This window comes from Helianthus annuus, chromosome 3 (genome assembly GCF_002127325.2).
Source record: "Helianthus annuus cultivar XRQ/B chromosome 3, HanXRQr2.0-SUNRISE, whole genome shotgun sequence".
NCBI lineage: Eukaryota > Viridiplantae > Streptophyta > Magnoliopsida > Asterales > Asteraceae > Helianthus > Helianthus annuus.
Window position 1 is genome coordinate 19,564,652 of NC_035435.2, and position 15,442 is coordinate 19,580,093.

Below are 15,442 nucleotides of genomic sequence, written 5' to 3' on the forward strand. Positions count from 1 at the left end.
TTCATTATACGCCCCGTAGGGGTTTTCCGGTCATTTTAAAGACTTTTAAAGGGATTTCTGAGTTCTACAGGAAATCTGAGTTTCCCGATCAGTTTAATAAGTCTAAAATATCTTATTTATTATTTAAAATCAGTAGCAACTGGAATCGGGTCAAAAGACCTTGTAGAACTCAAGTTTTGGCCGAAAAGGGCATATTCGGTATTTACCGAACCGTAGCCATAACCGCAGGTTATGAGCAGGTTAAAATTAATTAAAAATCTTTAAAAATACCAAAATATTATTTTACTACAGTGGGTAAAAGTTTTGGTGACGAAATCTTGGTTTAGGTAGGCGTTATGCTAATTGCGCCGTTTATTACAAAAGTTTCTTATAAATGCGCTATTTAGCATAACTCCCATTCTAGACGTCGGATTGGCGTGAAACTTTAGGGACATGCTTAGAATTTAGTAAGCAAGGTTATGGTCCCTTCACGTGTCCGAAATACTCGTTTTATTTTAAAAAGGGCGTTACGGTCAACTTTTTAAGTAATTAACGGAAATGCGTAAAAGACTCGGACAAACAACGAACCGGTCACAGAGGGTGATACCATCACGTGACCTGGTCCTAAGAAAGTCCTAAGGCATATCTACATTGCACTAAAACGGGTCAGAACTGAAGTCAAAGCAAAAGTCAAACTTTTGCGACATTCGGCTCCGAACCGGGTCAATATGGCAAATGGACGAATCAAACGAGTTTTGACAAGTTTATATACTTAATATCATGTTTTATGATCATTAAAACAAGTTTCATAGCATCTATATTATAGATTATGCAAGATTCGCAAAAACGGCTTTCTGTTGACTTTTTAAGCATGCGTTTGACTCGACATTTGAACTAGTTAGGGTGGTGATCAGGGGGAACCCTTTTAGAGTTTTATTACCCACATAAATACCAACTCATAACTAATTTTGATTCGACAATTCACTGAACTATTCGTGATTTATTGCAAAGTCAATCGTTAGTTACGACGGATTGACTTTTAGGCTAAACTAAGCATAAACAAGGCCATAGAAGGTTTGGCATACTTACAGAGACTTGTGCACGACTTGGGAATGTTAGAAGAAAGCTTGGGAGCTTGAGAAATGAGCAGAAGGTGTGTTTTGAAGTGTGATTTAGTTGTGAACCAAGCATGCTTATTTATAGTGCAAGAAAGGCCTCTAGATCATCACACATCAGTCTACAAGTGAGTATGGATGATGGGCAGGTGGCCCTTGATGCTAGGAGGCAAGTAGAGGGCACCCATGCTTCACTTATTGCTCAGTTGGTCGTTCACTAGCTCAAAAGGCAAGTCTGTCCAAACATTCTGCATCTGGGCGTCTCACGCGACCCGCATGGAAGAACCATGCACTTTTTACGCGGGCCGCCTGAAGTTTAAAATCAGACGCGTTCAACCAGGAGGCTCGCGGCCCGCCTCAACTTAACCCAAACCTTTACGCGGCCCGCGAGAGGTTGGTTTTTCAGGATTTTTAAATCTTTTGTAATCATGACTAGAATCTGGTAATTAATAACGAAATCTTCTGTAATTATTAACCTGACCTTTCGGGTTTGAAGGGGTAACTCTGCGATTTGGCCCTTGATTATTTACAACTAAGGGCCTCGTGTTATTTACCCGTATTGTTAAGTCCCCGGTTATCTTGTTAATTATTCGGAAAGCCTTGACTTTCATTGTTGACGCTTTTAACCCTTCTCGTACGAATTTGATCATTACTTTCTCGTTTTAAAACGGAACTTCGCGGAATTTATACAGTATATTCTAGTGAGCGTATTTTACTGTTACAAAGCCTCGGGTACGTCAAAGGGTCACTCAGAGGTATAATTAAACATGTTGACACAGTTAACCCCCGCAACTCGTAATCTCTCACTTTCTTCCGCGTTTCGCTTCCGTACGATCCATGATTTATTCGTTTGAAGGTACGAGCATCGTTTAGGGTTACTATACAGTATACTTACCCTTGTTTGACATTTATAACCCTCGAATTTACACACTTTCAAGGTTTGTCAACATTAGTCCTTTATTAAATATTAAATGCCACGTGTAAACTCAAGACACGTGTCAATACATTATTGGACACAAAATTTCGAGGTGTTACATCCTCACCCCCTTAAAATAAATCTCGACCCGAGATTTACTCAAACAAATAGGGATATTTCTCTTTCATCGTGGATTCAACTTCCCACGTGAATTCGGGACCTCTCCGGGCATCCCATTTAACCTTAACTATCGGCACATGTTTTCTTCGGAGCTTTTTCACCTGTCGGTCTTCAATCGACAACGGCTTCTCCACAAATTTCAAGCTCTCATCTATATGCACATCTGTGTGTGGGATCACTAATGATTCATCAGCGAAGCACTTCTTTAGATTGCAGATGTGGAACACATTATGAATTCCATTGAGCTCTTCTGGTAAGTTCAACTTATAGGCAACTGACCCGACACGTTCGATAACCTCAAAAGGTCCTATGTATCGCGGGCTCAGTTTACCCTTCTTACCGAAACGCATCACCCCCTTCCAGGGTGATACCTTTAGTAACACTTTTTCACCTACCTCAAAGTGAAAATCCTTACGCTTCGGATCAGCGTAGCTTTTCTGCCTATCACGGGCAGCTTTGAGACGTTCCCGAATCTGGACAATCTTGTCCGTTGTCTCGAAAACTATCTCTGGTCCTGATAATTGGACCTCTCCCACTTCCGCCCAACAAACCGGCGATCTACACTTCCTACCGTATAATGCCTCGAAAGGCGCAGCCTTTATGCTGGTATGGTAGCTATTGTTGTAGGAGAATTCTATTAGGGGTAGGTTCTTATCCCAACTACCACCTAAATCGATAGCACATGCTCGCAGCATGTCTTCTAACGTTTGAATAGTACGCTCACTCTGACCGTCTGTCTGAGGATGGTAAGCCGTACTGAAGTTCAAACGTGTGCCCAAAGATTGTTGGAAACTCTTCCAGAAATGTGACGTGTACCTAGTATCCCTGTCAGAGATAATAGATACATGTATGCCATGTAAGGCCACAATCTTATCAACATACAGCTGGGCTAAAGTGTCGGAGCTATAAGTCTCCTTGATGGGTAAGAAATGAGCTGACTTAGTCAGTCGATCGACTATAACCCATATTGTGTCGTTTCCTTTGCTCGTTTTTGGTAACTTGGTGATAAAATCCATAGTTACACACTCCCATTTCCATTCAGGAAGTTCAGGCTGCTGTAGCAAGCCAGATGGCTTTTGATGCTCAGCCTTGACTTGCGCACAAGTCAAGCATTTGGCTACATAGGCGGCTACAGACTTTTTCAAGCCTATCCACCAATAGTTTGCCTTTAAATCCTGATACATTTTGTCTGTTCCAGGATGGACAGAATATTTGGAACTATGGGCTTCCTGGAGGATAACATCTCGTAGTCCTCCATAAATAGGAACCCATATCCGCCCATTCAACCTCAAAAGTCCATCCTTGTGAAGAGTCAACTGCTCCTCAGTTACTCCCAACTTCTCTTTAGGATAATTAGCTTCCAACACAGCCTCTCGCTGTGTAGCTAATATCCTTTCAATCAAGTTATTCTTTACTTCCATTCTCCTAGCATTGATTCGGATGGGTTTCATCCTTTCTTTCCGGCTCAGGGCATCAGCGACTACATTCGCTTTGTCGGGATGGTATCTGATCTCACAATCATAATCATTCAAGGTTTCCATCCAACGGCGTTGCCTCATGTTTAGCTCATTCTGATTGAATAAATGTTGAAGGCTTTTGTGATCTGAATAGATCACAAACTTGATTCCATATAGATAATGCCTCCACAGTTTTAGTGCGAATACAACGGCACCCAACTCCAAGTCATGGGTGGTGTAATTCTTTTCGTGCACCTTTAACTGTCTTGAAGCATAGGCAATCACCTTGCCTTTCTGCATGAGCACACACCCCATGCCAATGTGTGACGCGTCGCAGTAAACTACGAACTCTTCGGTGCCTTCTGGTAGCGTCAACACAGGAGCGTTACTCAGCCTTTGTTTCAAAATATCAAAGGATTCTTGCTGCTTAGGGCCCCAAACAAACTCTTCCTTCTTCTTGGTTAGAGAAGTTAAGGCGCAACAATCCTTGAGAAATTCTCAATGAATCTCCTGTAGTATCCTGCCAATCCCAGGAAACTACGGATCTCTGTGGGCGTCTTTGGCTCTTGCCAATTCATGACCGCCTCTACCTTAGCGGGATCCACCTGGATACCCCTCTCACTTACGACATGTCCAAGAAATTGGACTTCTCGTAGCCAAAATTCGCATTTAGAGAATTTGGCATAGAGTTTCTCGTGATGCAGCAATTCGAGAATGCATCGTAGGTGTTTCTCATGGTCAGCTTTATTCTTTGAATAGATAAGAATGTCGTCGATGAATACGATGACAAATTTGTCCAAGTACGGCTTACAGACGCGATTCATGAGATCCATGAACGCAGCCGGTGCATTTGTGAGCCCGAAAGGCATCACTAGGAACTCGTAGTGACCGTAGCGAGTCCTAAATGCTGTTTTGTGTACGTCTTCATCTCTGACCTTCAGCTGATGGTAGCCCGACCTCAAGTCAATCTTTGAGAAATAGCTAGCCCCTTGCAATTGATCAAACAAATCGTCGATCCTTGGCAATGGGTACCTATTCTTTATCGTGACTTTATTAAGTTCACGATAATCGATGCACAGACGCATCGATCCGTCCTTTTTCTTCACAAACAGAACAGGTGCTCCCCAGGGAGACGAACTAGGCTTGATGAAACCTTTTGCTAACAGTTCATCCAGCTGGGTCCTCAATTCCTTCATTTCTGTTGGTGCTAGCCTGTAGGGTGCTCTAGCAATAGGAGCTGCTCCAGGGATGATATCTATTCTGAATTCCACCTGCCTATCTGGTGGCAACCCAGGTAGATCTTCGGGGAAAACTTCTGGATACTCCGAAATGACAGGAATGTCCTCTATCCTTTGTTTGGGCTCTTCGATAATCACTTGTGCCATGTAGATGACACAACCTCTTTTTAAGCATCTTGAAGCTTTGAGCATAGTTACGTTCGTGGGCAATCCATACTGCATATCCCCTCGAATGGTGAGCGATTCACCAGTCGGGGTTTTTAGCACAATTTGTTTTCTATTGCAGACGATCTGGGCCTGGTTGTGGGATAACCAGTCCATGCCCAGAACGATGTCAAAACCAGCTAGATTAAAGGGAAGCAGAGATAGAGGAAAAGAATGGTTCTTAATGGATATCATACATCCCTCTAATATAGTGGAGACGGTTTCTACAGTGCCGTCTGCTAGCTCTACTTCGTATTTCACATTTAGGGTTTTGATAGGCATGTTCAACAGTTTGCAAAATTTTTGGTCTACGAAGGATTTGTCAGCGCCTGAATCGAAAAGTACTCTTGCAAATATATTATTCACGAGAAAAGTACCTGTTATTACGTTGTCGTCCTGCAACGCTTCCTTCACATCCATTTTGAAGACTCTACCGTTATTCTTTTTGGTTTCCTCAGTCTTCTTGGCGAGTTTGGGGCAGTTGCTCCTGATGTGCCCCTTCTCACTACAGTTGTAGCAGGTCGCGTCTTTAATCTTCTTACAGTCCACAGTCTTGTGGTCTTTGGACTTGCACAGTCCACAAGTATGCGTCTTTGACTGGGACTGGGAGTTCGGCCCGAACCTGCACTTCCCAAAGTGGAATATTTGGCAGTTTTTGCACTTGGGCTTCTCTCCGGTTTGTTGCCCATCTTTTCTCGACTCCGTTCCTCTCTTGCCATCACCGTTCCCACGGTGCTTCTTTCCCGACCTTCGCGAGGTATCATCCTCACACTTCCTCTTTTCGGCCTCTTTGTTCCTCTGCGATCTCAGTCGGACCGCGTCCATCGTGAGGGACAAAGAGAGGTCAGTCACAGACCTGAAGGTCATTGGCCGAGAGGCCTTCACACTAGTTTTTATCGCGGGTTCTAACCCCCCGATAAAACGAGCAATCCTCCTTGGTTCCGGGGTGACTAGATATGGAACCAATCGAGACATCGTGTTGAAGCTCGTTAAGTAGGCCTGGCAGTCCAGATTTGTCATCACCAATGACACAAAATCGGACTCTATCTTCTCCACCTCATGCTGAGGGCAGTAATTTTCTTTGATGAAAGAAACGAATTCCTCCCACGTCATGCTGTAAAGCACAGCTTTTCCCGAGGCCTGAACCAGCGCCCTCCACCAAGCTAGGGCCTCGCCCTTAAACGACTGCGACACAAACTTCACTACATCCCTTTCAGCGCAGCCACTGATGTCCACCACTGTGTCCATCTCATCCAACCATGTCATACATTCGACGGCACCCTTCTCCCCTGTAAAGTCTCAGGGTTTACAAGATACGAAGTACTTGTATGTGCAGCCCCTGGCATGGGAAGCATCAGTATACTCCCTTTCGCGACGAACACTATTTTCATTCGACGAGTGATTGTCGTCGTCCTTTTTGGGCTTGGACGAGTGGTTATCGTCGTCCCTCTTAGGTTTGGATAGTGGTTTGCTGTGGGTTTTTGAGTGTGTCTTTGGCTTTGATGGTGGCTTGGAAACTGTTCTGCTTCGAGATTCTGTATTTTGTCGATCTAGAGCTGCTTGCACAGCGTTGTCGACAAGAGCCTTGAGTTGAGCGCCCGTTAGATTTATTTGGGCATTATCATAATCATCTTCATTTGTATGACTACTTCCTTCGTTAGGATTTGCCATAGTAGCTTGTATCTGCTGCAGAAGATAATGAAAATTCTATTTAGGAGTTTATTATTGAATTGTCTTTTATGGCAATTCATTAACCATGATAACGAAGACCACATTCGGTTAATTTGTTACTCACTTTATATTTAGGATTTGAACATACTTATCCTAATCACAATTAATATTGCTAGTGGCATAAAAGCCTAGTCACGAGGACGTTATTATAATATTAGCCGAGATTACAGAGAATCAAGGTATGAAGGTTTGAACCGTAGTCCTTTTACTCCTTCTGACAGGGAGTCCTAAACCACCACTGTCCTTTTCCTTATTATGACAATATGTATGGCCCGTAGGCACTACATCGCTTATGGATGTTTTAACAAGTGATCATCTTTATTGATGATTTAACCCATGATTTATTATATCATTAATTTGGGCTTTGGAATCCTTTAAGGATTCTTGTATAAGAATGGCGTGTGTAATTTTAACGAATCACATCTGCCATGATTGTTAACATGCTTACAGAGGTTAACAGGGGATTTGAATCTTTTAATTAGGTCTTACCATCTTGGCCGGATCTTAAAAGACACCTGGCTAGGTTTCACTCTGAAGATCTTTATTTAGGCAGATCAAATTAAAAGGAATGATTTTGATTTATTTCATATATAGTAATAACAAAATGAAATTCATAATATAATATTCCTTAATTTTAATACGGTTACATACCGCCCTAAACGGGACTTTTAAATAGTACATACCTACATAGAGGTTAAAATAAGAGACAAGTCCACGCAGGGACTAATACCAGATAAGTGTCCACGCAGGGACTAAAGATAAGTCCACGTAGGGACTGAAATACTATAAACGTCCACGCAGGGACTTATTTAAAACAAACATTACATTAGAACATACATAAGGACTAATGGTCACGTTTCTTCTTCTTGCCCTTCAGTAGGTTTGCTAAGCCCTTGAGGAATCCTCGGTGGCTCTTACGTTCTTCCTCGAATTCTCTCTCCACACGGCTCAAACAGTGGAGTATTTCTTCTTGTTCGGGAGGAGAGAAACGTGGTTGTGGCGCCTGTTGCGGAACTGGAGGTCTGGGAGGTGCTGGATACCCATGAGCTGAGTAGTCCGGTACTCCCATGTTCCGATGAGCTCCGTCGGGATAGCGTGCATTATACCTAGCCGCTACCACATATGGGTCGCGCTCATAGTTGTAGTTGTAATGTGCTTGTGATGACGGTTCGAACGGGTTGTAAGCCGTTGGATCCGTGTACGCAGGTATTGGGTGGTCATACCCAAATGGTGGCGAAGTTGGTGCAGCTGGTGCGGAGTTCGCCTCCTGTACAGGACTTGAAGGTCCTTCTTCTTGTAGTGGCTACTACTAGAGTGTCGAGGGGTGCTGAAGTGAAATTCCCCTCCTCGTGTGGACATACGAGCATTTGTCCTCCTACGCCTTGGCGGATCAGGCATTACTGGCTGTACCGGTGGCGGAGGTGGTGGCGTAACTGCCACGAAATGTGGATCCTCGGAGGGATCTCGCGGATGTTGCGGCTGTTGTGATGTCTGTGGCGTGTGGTACCACTCGTGTTGATTGAACAACGCCATGAAGCTATCTGGTCCCTGATAGGGTGTACCATGGAAGGATGACCCATCAGAGATTTCTATTGGATGCGTGAGCGTACCACGAGCAGGTTCTGTCGGATCAGTATCCTCGTCCATATGATCTTCGGAGAAGTGATCTTGTGGCCCTAACGGAACAAAGCCTGAAGGCTCCTGGATGTAGTCAGCTGGATTAAACTGACCTCTGAAGTATGGAGTAGGGTCGTCAAAATTTCGGTGTGATACCGAACGCTGTAGAGGTATGAAGGAGGGTTGCGGGTTGTTGGGATCATTTTCTGAATTCGGCCCGAATGAGTGCCGGTATGATGGCGTCGAGCTATGCGAGGTGGAATGCCTCGCAGGTTCATAAAGGTCTCTTCGCCTTTGCGGTTCTTCACTCCTTGTGGTCGAAGGAGCTCGCGTATTTGAAGGTCCAGCTTCGTGATCGTGGTGAGTTACGATCTCTCCTCTGCCTCTTCTTCCCCTTCCTCTTCCTCGGAAAATCACTGGCGGCATATTTCCTGCTTTTTAAAACTTTAAATACCATAATAAAAAGGAAAGACAAACTTGGAATAACAATTCGAATTTGTCCTATGTTCTTGTCTAGACTCAAGTATATGCAATTGTGTCACTGAGATTAAACACATTAGGATAGTGTTTAATTCACTCAATGTTGGCTCTGATACCAACCTGTCACACCCCGATTTCCACGTGTATCACCGGTGGGCCCGGTGGGGGATTACCGTGACGTAGTTGGCAACAATATAGTTAAACCACAATATATATAAATGCACAGCGGAAGCATAAAGATAAATATAATTCAACCATTTACTGTAATATCAAATGTATCACAAGTAGTTGAATAGTATCCACAGGAGGGATCAGAATATATAAAAATATTGTTCAACAGATAAGACATCAAGCTTGCGAGACTTCTTAAGATGCTAAGGAGCTATTGCCAGCCGATTACGTGTAGTACCTGCACTTAATCTTTTTGGGAAAATACGTCAGTTTACACTGGTAAATACATTCAACCGACACTTTTGAAAAATGTTTATTAAAATTGATTTGAATGCACGAGGCACAAATTCTTTTATAACTTGGGAAAATTATTTAAAATTATAATCTTGTGAATGAATTACATGTTCCTTCTATGCGTTCAGTAGCCCGGATCCTGTCCGGGTTAAAGATCAATAGACACACCACATTGCGTAAAACCGAGGCGGGTAAACCATCGGCTACGTCTTTTAATAGTATAGACATCATACCGGGTGTACGCCTACACCCGGGTGTCGAGGTCGTGGCCATTTCGTAAAATGATGCCAAGGATATCCGGGACATGGTCATTAACCCCCCAAAGGCTTTTAAGTAACAAGACTGTTTAAATGAGCCGATCAAATTATTTAATTAACCACCTAAGCGATGGAAGATTTGATGCTCAATCAAGCGGTATTTTATATACCGTAACCCAAGCCCGTATAAGGGAAAATAAGTTAAAAGTATTTACATTTGCAAGTATTGTCCTTAATCAGTTAAATCACAGATATCTTTTACTAGGGCTCCTATTCTGGAATGAAGGTTTTAAAATAACCTATTAGAATTCTAACGGGTCTTTATATTAGCCGTAGCCTAGACCGGTTAGTTTCGAAGGATAGATACGGTTTAATCGCGTGAAAGGCGAAAACCGAGAATGGAATGCGATTCTGACCCAACAAGTTCGGAGACTTGTTTTATACGGGTTTAATATTCACACTCTGAATCTTGGGGTCAAAATGGTATGGTTCGACCCGTATCGGCTAATTTATGTAAACTAGTTACATAAGCCGAACCGTGCGCGCAATAGGCGTAACGGGTAACCGTAGGAGTCCTACACTGTTTTCCTAAGTCAATACACTTTAAAGAGGTTGTGGTATCAGTAGGATACCTTCCATAATGCCCGTAACGAGTTTTAGTTCATTATACGCCCCGTAGGGGTTTTCCGGTCATTTTAAAGACTTTTAAAGAGATTTCTGAGTTCTACAGGAAATCTGAGTTTCCCGATCAGTTTAATAAGTCTAAAATATCTTATTTATTATTTAAAATCAGTAGCAACTGGAATCGGGTCAAAAGACCTTGTAGAACTCAAGTTTTGGCCGAAAAGAGCATATTCGGTATTAACCGAACCGTAGCCATAACCGCAGGTTATGAGCAGGTTAAAATTAATTAAAAATCTTTAAAAATCTCAAAATATTATTTTACTACAGTGGGTAAAAGTTTTGGTGACGAAATCTTGGTTTAGGTAGGCGTTATGCTAATTGCGCCGTTTATTACAAAAGTTTCTTATAAATGCGCTATTTAGCATAACTCCCATTCTAGACCTCGGATTGGCGTGAAACTATAGGGACATGCTTAGAATTTAGTAAGCAAGGTTATGGTCCCTTCACGTGTCCGAAATACTCGTTTTATTTTAAAAAGGGCGTTACGGTCAACTTTTTAAGTAATTAACGGAAATGCGTAAAAGACTCGGACAAACAACGAACCGGTCACAGAGGGTGATACCATCACGTGACCTGGTCCTAAGAAAGTCCTAAGGCATATCTACATTGCACTAAAACGGGTCAGAACTGAAGTAAAAGCAAAAGTCAAACTTTTGCGACATTCGGCTCCGAACCGTGTCAATATGGCAAATGGCCGAATCAAACGAGTTTTGACAAGTTTATATACTTAATATCATGTTTTATGATCATTAAAACAAGTTTCATAGCATCTATATTAAAGATTATGCAAGATTCGCAAAAACGGCTTTCTGTTGACTTTTTAAGCATGCGTTTGACTCGACATTTGAACTAGTTAGGGTGGTGATCAGGGGGAACCCTTTTAGAGTTTTATTACCCACATAAATACCAACACATAACTACTTTTGATTCGACAATTCACTGAACCATTCGTGATTTATTGCAAAGTCAATCGTTAGTTACGACGGATTGACTTTTAGGCTAAACTAAGCATAAACAAGGCCATAGAAGGTTTGGCATACTTACAGAGACTTGTGCACGACTTGGGAATGTTAGAAGAAAGCTTGGGAGCTTGAGAAATGAGCAGAAGGTGTGTTTTGAAGTGTGATTTAGTTGTGAACCAAGCATGCTTATTTATAGTGCAAGAAAGGCCTCTAGATCATCACACATCAGTCTACAAGTGAGTATGGATGATGGGCAGGTGGCCCTTGATGCTAGGAGGCAAGTAGAGGGCACCCATGCTTCACTTATTGCTCATTTGGTCGTTCACTAGCTCAAAAGGCAAGTCTGTCCAAACATTCTGCATCTGGGCGTCTCACGCGGCCCGCATGGAAGAACCATGCACTTTTTACGCGGGCCGCCTGAAGTTTAAAATCAGACGCGTTCAACCAGGAGGCTCGCGGCCTGCCTCAACTTAACCCAAACCTTTACGCGGCCCGCGAGAGGTTGGTTTTTCAGGATTTTTAAATCTTTTGTAATCATGACTAGAATCTGGTAATTAATAACGAAATCTTCTGTAATTATTAACCTGACCTTTCGGGTTTGAAGGGGTAAATTTGCGATTTGGCCCTTGATTATTTACAACTAAGGGCCTCGTGTTATTTACCCGTATTGTTAAGTCCCCGGTTATCTTGTTAATTATTCGGAAAGCCTTGACTTTCATTGTTGACGCTTTTAACCCTTCTCGTACGAATTTGATCATTACTTTCTCGTTTTAAAACGGAACTTCGTGGAATTTATACAATATATTCTAGTGAGCGTATTTTACTGTTACAAAGCCTCGGGTACGTCAAAGGGTCACTCAGAGGTACAATTAAACATGTTGACACAGTTAACCCCCGCAACTCGTAATCTCTCACTTTCTTCCGCGTTTCGCTTCCGTCCGATCCATGATTTATTCGTTTGAAGGTACGAGCATCGTTTAGGGTTACTATACAGTATACTTACCCTTGTTTGACATTTATAACCCTCGAATTTACACACTTTCAAGGTTTGTCAAGATTAGTCCTTTATTAAATATTAAATGCCACGTGTAAACTCAAGACACGTGTCAATACATTATTGGACACAAAATTTCGAGGTGTTACAGTGAGAATTATAAAAACTCTTAAGAAAATTTAAAGCAACTCATATAAATGGAACGAACGAATGATATGTTTGAACCCGCGAGACGGATTCAAACATAGAAGTAATGGTATGAACGAATGATATGTTTGAACCCGCGAGACAGATTCAAACATAGAAGTAATGGTATGTACGAATAATATGTTTGAACCCGCGAGACAGATTCAAACATAGGAGTAATGGTATGTACGAATGATATGTTTGAACCCGCGAGACGGATTCAACCATAGGAGTAATGGTATGTACGAATGATATGTTTGAACCCGCGAGACGGATTCAAAACATAGAAGGAATGAGAAAGTCTGAATGATATATGTTTTGGTCAAAAATTTCCTAAGCAATTTAATGATCAAATTAGTTAAGTGAGGTAGTGTGCTAGAAAGTGTTGTTGAAAATGTGCTTGCTAAGTTGTTTATGAAAACAGTATTCGGGATACGGCTCAGGATATCGAGCTGTATTATTGATCAAACAATGAGCAGAAAGTAAAGTAAATGACACGAGATGTACGAGGAAAGCCCTTGATCAATCTAGATCGCCGGCATAAAACCTCGGGAGCTGACAATCGCAGCTGCCTTGTTCTTCTATTGTTTCAAATATCAGGATACAGTGCAGGATGTGGTTCGGATCAACTAAGTGTTACAATGAGATTTGAATACAAGTGTTTGTGTGTAGTGGTTGCTAGCAGCTAGAGAGCAAAAGTGTACGGAAATGTTGGTGAAAAGTGTGTGCCTTAAACTGATCCGCCACATCTATTTATAGTAAAGATAAACCAACAAACTATCCTAAACTTGCGAGATCCACCGGATATTCCCTCATTGAACGTTGTAGACCTGGTCTTTCGGGCTCAACGTCTCTTCTTCAACAAATTCGTCCGAGTCTTGAGGAGAAGAAGTCCTTTCGACCGTTGGTAAGTCTTAGTCTTCAACCTGCACATGGTTAATTAACAAATCTTAGGATATTACCCAAGATGTCAGTAATATCCTCTTCCAGCATCCTGGTCACAAGCGAACAAACAAAGGCATGATATTGGTCAGGATATGTATGCTTAGAAAATGACCCTTAACAATTGTCCCCAAATCTATCTGTTGGTGTACCAATCCAACGGATATATTTCGAAAATCTTATCTCGCAAACCGAGGCATTTATAATGAAATGACGTTTGAGGTGACCTTGTGCAACTTCCCACACTTCTTTTACACTTCACCCCCTATATCCAGCCTATAATTAGCTGAGATATCTCTCATTATTATCATCCTTCTTCAAGCAATTTTCAGGTATCCGTCCTCTCTCTCATCTTCTACTTTCTTTGAATTCCTTATTATTTGCTTGATATTCCTCATGGCATCGCGAACAAGATCTCGCCCGAACGATCCGATCCCAACCCTCGTGAGCCAAAATCTCATCCGAGAACCAGAAAAAGAGATCTACTCTTTTAACAATGCCGATATCGCCGCTTTGAAGGACTCCGGCGCTTTTCCCACCGGAACTGTCATTCGCCCCTTTGATCGGGAAGTCCGATCAGACGCGTCATCGAATGTGTGGGTTTGCTTCTTTGCCTACCCCTTTTCTTTAGGACTCCGGTATCCATTTCCACCCTTTATTTCTCGTTTCTTCGAGCTCACCGGTCTCAGTTACGCCCAAACCATGCCAATGGTCTGGCGGATTTTGATGGTGCTTGACCAAATCAAATCTCGTCATTGCCCTAACTTGTGCATTGAAGACCTTCCCATAGCATACCGATTGAGATCTCATGGAAATAGTCATTTTCTCTTGTTTTCCACTTCCAAAAATCCTTAATACTTAAAGCCACCAAGAACGAAGATCAGTGGCAACGAAAGTTCTTTTTCGTAAAGAGGGACTCCATCGACGGGGGTCTTGACCTACCAGTTAGTTGGCTAACCAAGGGTAGGATCTAGGGTTTTAGGAGCACCCCCAAATATATTCTTAACTGTATTCTGACTGATATCCTAATTTTCATGCAGCGAATTTCAGAGACCTAGCACCCCCAAGTGCAGAATCACAATCCAGGATCAAAGAGATTTACCGTCTTCCTGCCTCCGAAAGAACCTTCTCCCTGTCTCTCACAAGCTCAAGTCAGAAATCCAGTTCAGAAATGTCCGGTAAGTATAGATGAGCAATTTGACTATAAGATATAAATGACATAAATTAAATATTTCTCCCTTGACACAGTGCCGGTCATCAACCTCGAAGGCTTCCAGCTTGATGAGTTGGACAGTTATTCCAGCCTTGCACCCATCAAACAAGAAATTAACCCAAAGCCAACCAACACTCCAAAGCCCAGCAGTTCAAAGACCACCACCGCTCCCAAAGCTCCTCCAGCGTCCAGGACCCGGGCTTCCAGCTCCCGGAAGAGGAAGGAAGCAGACCATCCTCCTATTCCCCATGTATTCCCATATGAGGATCACGGGTTCACGGATTCCAGCAAACTTATGACAGGTTTCCTCAATCAGGTTAGTATTCCGACTTATATCCTGCATCATATGCTAATTATAAATGTTAGTTTAGGCTGATACCTGTTTACCTACCTTACAGGGCCTCGAACGCCTGGTATTTCTTTACGGGGACGCATGTGGCTCGAACGTCATGTTGGAGAGCCAACTGAAGAAGGCTGAGGCTACTATCGCTGACCAAGCAGCAATCGCCACCGCCAAATCGGAGCATTATGAAGCCAAGTACAAGGCCATGACTCAAAACCATCAGTCCACCGTCCAGAAGATCACCCAAGAAGCTCAAGCCAAGTACGACGCAGCCCAGGTTCAACATGAGCAGGATATGGCCTCATACCGGGAGAGCCTTAAGAATTCAGTTGTCATCTCCCTCCTCCAGGCCAGGCTAAAAATGGCATACGAGGCCAAAGCTTTGGGCTTTGAATGCCCTTCCTGGAACATCAAGGTCTAGGAGATGAAACTGAAAGATCTTGGTGGCAACCCCGTGGAGCCCTCCTCAAAACCTGCTG